The 7500-nt window shown below is 40.2% G+C and overlaps 1 pseudogene; it reads right to left on the bottom strand.

Moving 5' to 3' along the window:
- Positions 1-592: 592 nt before the first annotated feature.
- Positions 593-7500, bottom strand: part of LOC131362009 (gamma-aminobutyric acid receptor subunit alpha-5-like) — a 24889-nt pseudogene continuing 17981 nt past the window's right edge.

Here is a 7500-nt window from a genome sequence, read left to right as displayed (position 1 = left end):
CCTTCTGCACCTCTCCTTTTCTCTCGTTCTTTAGTTCCTCTTCTCTTTCTTTGTATTCATTCTTTTTCACACTCTTTCCTTTTTCCTTCTTTTTCCCCACTCTCTGCCCCCCATCTCTCTCTCCCTCTCTGTCTCTCTTTCCCTTTCTCTCTGTCTCTCTCTTTTCCTTTCCTCCCTCTGTCTATCTCTCTGTCTCTTATCCTTCCTCTCTTCCGTCTCTCTCTTTTTTTGTCCCCCACACTCTCTCTCTCTCTCTCTCTCTCTGTTCCCCTCTGTCTCTCTCTTTGCCTCCGTCTCTCTTCCCCCTCTGTTTGTTTCTTTTGTTCTTCCCCATCTCTCTCTCTCTCTCTCTCTCTCTCTCTCTCTCTATCTCTCTCTCTCTCTGTTCCCCTCTGTCTCTCTCTTCCCCCTCTGTTTGTTTCTTTTGTTCTTCCCCATCTCTCTCTCTCTCTCTCTCTCCCCCACCTCTGCCCCCCATCTCTCTGTCTGTTTCTTATTTCTTTAATCCAGAGATTAAACTAAAAGTAAAAAAGTCACAAAGACACATTGAGGATTTAGTAATAATCTCCCTCAGTGTTAATCTCCCGGTTCCTCACCTCATGGTGTAGAGCAGCGTGCCGTCGTCCTGCAGCCTCAGCAGCTTGTTCGGCGTGGTCATGTTGTGTGAGATGGATTTCTTGTCGTTCAAGAAGAAGGTGGCAGGAGTCCAGATGTTGCTGGCCAGCAGGTTGTTGAGAGGAGCATCCCCATGGGTCCTGTGAAGCGCAAACATGGCAGCTCATCCTTCCAACTCTGACCGAGGAAAAACACATCGATGGTGTACTCCTGCGGAGGAAAAGAAAATCATCTCAAGAGGCACCCGAGTTCCCTGAAGTGATAACGTGGGTCAGATGATTAGCGGTCATTAGCATTACAGCGTCTGTATGCTAATGCAGCAGGTCAGTGAAGAGGAGTGGGTGTGTACTGTGTAAGGTTTTTTTTTTTTATGTTTCTTACCATCTCTGTATCAGACACTGGACCGAAACTGGTGACGAAGATGTTGGTCTTGATCTCGGTCACCTTTTCTGTGGAGGTCAGAAAGAGAGAAGATAGAGAGAAGAGTCGGATTAATACGGGATCAATACCACCCCCAGGAACTCCTGACCAATCACAGGCCTGGACAAAACATCTTCTGCTCCTTTCACCTATCAACCCTCCCTCTGCCAGTTTCCTAAAAAGGGAAAGAGGCGGGGCTAAGCAGCACTTCATCTTTTTGGGCGGGGCTTATTTCCAGGCCAAAAAAGATATGCTGCAAACTATGTTTTTTTTTTTTTTTTTCAGAATTATAGCTGGTCATGTAGAAATTTGATATAAAATTTAAACGGTACAGACCGCACCTTTAATATTACAGACCGCACCTTTAATATTACAGACCGCACCTTTAATATTACAGACCGCACCTTTCATACTACAGACCGCACCTTTAATATTACAGACCGCACCTTTCATACTACAGACCGCACCTTTAATATTACAGACCGCACCTTTAATATTACAGACCGCACCTTTAATATTACAGACCGCACCTTTCATACTACAGACCGCACCTTTCATACTACAGACCGCACCTTTAATATTACAGACCGCACCTTTCATACTACAGACCGCACCTTTAATATTACAGACCGCACCTTTCATACTACAGACCGCACCTTTAATATTACAGACCACACCTTTAATATTACAGACCGCACCTTTAATATTACAGACCGCACCTTTCATACTACAGACCGCACCTTTAATATTACAGACCGCACCTTTAATATTACAGACCGCACCTTTAATATTACAGACCGCACCTTTCATACTACAGACCGCACCTTTAATATTACAGACCGCACCTTTCATACTACAGACCGCACCTTTAATATTACAGACTGCACCTTTAATTTTACAGACTGCACCTTTAATACTACAGACCCCACCTTTCATAAGACAGACCGCACCTTTAATAATCCAGACCCCACCTTTCATACTACAGACCGCAACTTTAATCTTACAGACCGCACCTTTCATACTACAGACCGCACCTTTAATATTACAGACTGCACCTTTAATACTACAGACCCCACCTTTCATATTACAGACTGCACCATTAATATTACAGACCCCACCTTTCATATTACAGACTGCACCATTAATATTACAGACCACACCTTTAATACTACAGACCCCACCTTTAAAATTAGAGACCGCACCTTTAATATTACAGACCGCACCTTTAATATTACAGACCGCACCTTTCATACTACAGACCGCACCTTTAATATTACAGACCGCACCTTTCATACTACAGACCGCACCTTTAATATTACAGACCGCACCTTTAACACTACAGACCCCACCTTTCATACTACAGACCGCACCTTTAATATTACAGACCGCACCTTTAATACTACAGACCGCACCTTTAATATTACAACAGACTGCACCTTTAATATTACAGACCGCACCTTTCATACTACAGACCGCACCTTTAATATTACAGACTGCACCTTTACTATTACAGACCGCACTTTTAATACTACAGACTGCACCTTTAATATTACAAACTGCGCCTTTAATATTAAAGACTGCACCTTTAATTTTACAGACTGCACCTTTAATATTACAAACTGCACCTTTAATACTACAAACTGCGCCAATTTTACAGACTGCACCTGTAGACCGCACCTTTAATATTACAGACCACACCTTTAATATTACAGACTGCACCATTAATATTACAGACCGCACCTTTAATACTACAGACCGCACCTTTAATATTACAGACCGCACCTTTCATACTACAGACCGCACCTTTAATATTACAGACTGCACCTTTACTATTACAGACCGCACTTTTAATACTACAGACTGCACCTTTAATATTACAAACTGCGCCTTTAATATTAAAGACTGCACCTTTAATTTTACAGACTGCACCTTTAATATTACAAACTGCACCTTTAATACTACAAACTGCGCCAATTTTACAGACTGCACCTGTAGACCGCACCTTTAATATTACAGACCACACCTTTAATATTACAGACTGCACCATTAATATTACAGACCACACCATTAATTTTACAGACTGCACCTTTAATATTACAGACCGCACCATTAATATTACAGACCACACCATTAATATTACAGACCGCACCTTTAATATTACAGACCGCACCTTTAATATTACAGACCGCACCTTTAATACTACAGACCTCACCATTAATATTACAGACTGCACCATTAATATTACAGACCGCACCTTCAATATTACAGACCGCACCATTAAAATTACAGACCGCACCTTTAATATTACAGACTGCACCTTTAATACTACAGACCCCACCTTTCATACTACAGACCGCACCTTTAATATTACAGACCGCACCTTTAATCTTACAGACCGCACCTTCAATATTACAGACCGCACCATTAATACTACAGACTGCACCTTTACTATTACAGACCACACCTTTAATATTACAGACTGCACCTTTAATATTACAGACCGTACCTTTGAAATTACAGACCGCACCTTTAATACTACAGACCGCACTTTTAATACTACAGACCTCACCTTTAATATTACAAACTGCACCTTTCATACTACAGACCGCACCTTTCATACTACAGACCGCACCATTAATATTACAGACCGCACCTTTCATACTACAGACCGCACCTTTAATATTACAGACCGCACCTTTAATATTACAGACCGCACCTTTCATACTACAGACCGCACCTTTCATACTACAGACCGCACCATTAATATTACAGACCGCACCTTTAATATTACAGACCGCACCTTTCATACTACAGACCGCACCTTTAAAATTACAGACCGCACCTTTAAAATTACAGACCGCACCTTTCATATTACAGACCGCACCTTTAATATTACAGACCGCACCATTAATATTACAGACCGCACCTTTAATATTACAGACCGCACCATTAATATTACAGACCGCACCTTTCATACTACAGACCGCACCTTTAATATTACAGACCGCACCATTAATATTACAGACCGCACCTTTCATACTACAGACCGCACCTTTAATATTACAGACCGCACCATTAATATTACAGACCGCACCTTTCATACTACAGACCGCACCTTTAATATTACAGACTGCACCTTTAATTTTACAGACTGCACCTTTAATACTACAGACCCCACCTTTCATAAGACAGACCGCACCTTTAATAATCCAGACCCCACCTTTCATACTACAGACCGCAACTTTAATCTTACAGACCGCACCTTTCATACTACAGACCGCACCTTTAATATTACAGACTGCACCTTTAATACTACAGACCCCACCTTTCATATTACAGACTGCACCATTAATATTACAGACCCCACCTTTCATATTACAGACTGCACCATTAATATTACAGACCACACCTTTAATACTACAGACCCCACCTTTAAAATTAGAGACCGCACCTTTAATATTACAGACCGCACCTTTAATATTACAGACCGCACCTTTCATACTACAGACCGCACCTTTAATATTACAGACCGCACCTTTCATACTACAGACCGCACCTTTAATATTACAGACCGCACCTTTAACACTACAGACCCCACCTTTCATACTACAGACCGCACCTTTAATATTACAGACCGCACCTTTAATACTACAGACCGCACCTTTAATATTACAGACCGCACCTTTCATACTACAGACCGCACCTTTAATATTACAGACTGCACCTTTACTATTACAGACCGCACTTTTAATACTACAGACTGCACCTTTAATATTACAAACTGCGCCTTTAATATTAAAGACTGCACCTTTAATTTTACAGACTGCACCTTTAATATTACAAACTGCACCTTTAATACTACAAACTGCGCCAATTTTACAGACTGCACCTGTAGACCGCACCTTTAATATTACAGACCACACCTTTAATATTACAGACTGCACCATTAATATTACAGACCACACCTTTAATATTACAGACCGCACCATTAATATTACAGACCACACCATTAATTTTACAGACTGCACCTTTAATATTACAGACCGCACCATTAATATTACAGACCACACCATTAATATTACAGACCGCACCTTTAATATTACAGACCGCACCTTTAATACTACAGACCTCACCATTAATATTACAGACTGCACCATTAATATTACAGACCGCACCTTCAATATTACAGACCGCACCATTAATATTACAGACCGCACCTTTAATATTACAGACTGCACCTTTAATACTACAGACCCCACCTTTCATACTACAGACCGCACCTTTAATATTACAGACCGCACCTTTAATCTTACAGACCGCACCTTCAATATTACAGACCGCACCATTAATACTACAGACTGCACCTTTACTATTACAGACCACACCTTTAATATTACAGACTGCACCTTTAATATTACAGACCGTACCTTTGAAATTACAGACAGCACCTTTAATACTACAGACCGCACTTTTAATACTACAGACCTCACCTTTAATATTACAAACTGCACCTTTAATATTACAGACCGCACTTTTAATATTACAGACTGCATCTTTAATATTACAAACTGCACCTTTAATATTACAGACCGCACCTTTAATACTACAAACTGCACCAATTTTACAGACTGCACCTTTAGACCGTACCTTTAATATTACAGACCGCACCTTTAATATTACGGACAACACCTTTAATATTACAGACTGCATCTTTAATATTACAGACTGCAACATCAGTTTTACAGACTGCACCTTTAGACCGCACCTTTAATTTTACAAACCGCACCTTTAATGTTACAGACCACACCTTTAATATTACACACCGCACTTTCAATATTACAGACCTCACATTCAATATTACAGACCACACCTTTAATATTACAGACCGCACCTTTAATATTACAGACCGCACATACAATATTACAGACTGCACCTTTAATATTATAGACCGCACCTTCAATATTACAGACCGCACCTTCAATATTACAGACCGCACCTTTAATTCTACAGACCACACCTTTAATACTACAGACCGCACCTTTAATACTACAGACCGCACCTTTAATATTACAGACCCCACTAATATTACAGACCGCACCTTTAGTACTACAGACCCCACCTTTAATATTACAGACCCCACCTTTAATATTACAGACCGCACATACAATATTACAGACCGCACCTTTAATATTACAGTCCGCACCTTTAATACTACAGACTGCACCTTTAATACTACAGGCCGCACCTTTAATATTACAGACCGCACCTTTAATACTACAGACCCCACCTTTCATACTACAGACAGCACCATTAATATTACAGACCGCACCATTAATATTACAGACTGCACCTTCAATATTACAGACCGCACCTTTAATATTACAGACCGCACCATTAATATTACAGACCGCACCTTTAATATTACAGACAGCACCTTTAATGTTACACACCGCACCTTTAATGTTACAGACTGCACCTTTAATGTTACAGACCGCACCTTTAATATTACAGACCGCACCTTTAATATTACAGACAGCACCTTTAATATTACAGACCACACATACAATATTACAGACTGCACCTTTAATATTATAGACCGCACCTTCAATATTACAGACCGCACCTTTAATTCTACAGACCACACCTTTAATACTACAGACCGCACCTTTAACACTACAGACCGCACCTTTAATATTACAGACCCCACTAATATTACAGACCGCACCTTTAGTACTACAGACCCAACCTTTAATATTACAGACCGCACATACAATATTACAGACCGCACCTTTAATATTACAGTCCGCACCTTTAATACTACAGACTGCACCTTTAATACTACAGACCACACCTTTAATATTACAGACTGCACCTTCAATATTACAGACCGCACCTTTAATATTACAGACTGCACCTTTAATATTACAGACCGCACCTTTAATATTACAGACAGCACCTTTAATATTACAGACCACACATACAATATTACAGACTGCACCTTTAATATTATAGACCGCACCTTCAATATTACAGACCGCACCTTTAATTCTACAGACCACACCTTTAATACTACAGACCGCACCTTTAACACTACAGACCGCACCTTTAATATTACAGACCCCACTAATATTACAGACCGCACCTTTAGTACTACAGACCCAACCTTTAATATTACAGACCGCACATACAATATTACAGACCGCACCTTTAATATTACAGTCCGCACCTTTAATACTACAGACTGCACCTTTAATACTACAGACCACACCTTTAATATTACAGACTGCACCTTCAATATTACAGACCGCACCTTTAATATTACAGACCGCACCATTAATATTACAGACCGCACCTTTAATATTACAGACAGCACCTTTAATGTTACACACCGCACCTTTAATATTACAGACCATACCTTCAATATTACAGACCGCACCTTTAATGTTACAGACCGCACCTTTAATA

Source organism: Hemibagrus wyckioides, linkage group LG11, assembly GCF_019097595.1.
Source record: "Hemibagrus wyckioides isolate EC202008001 linkage group LG11, SWU_Hwy_1.0, whole genome shotgun sequence".
Classification (NCBI taxonomy): Eukaryota; Metazoa; Chordata; class Actinopteri; order Siluriformes; family Bagridae; genus Hemibagrus; species Hemibagrus wyckioides.
Note: the sequence above shows the minus strand (reverse complement) of the source record. Positions and strands in the feature narration are given on the sequence as shown.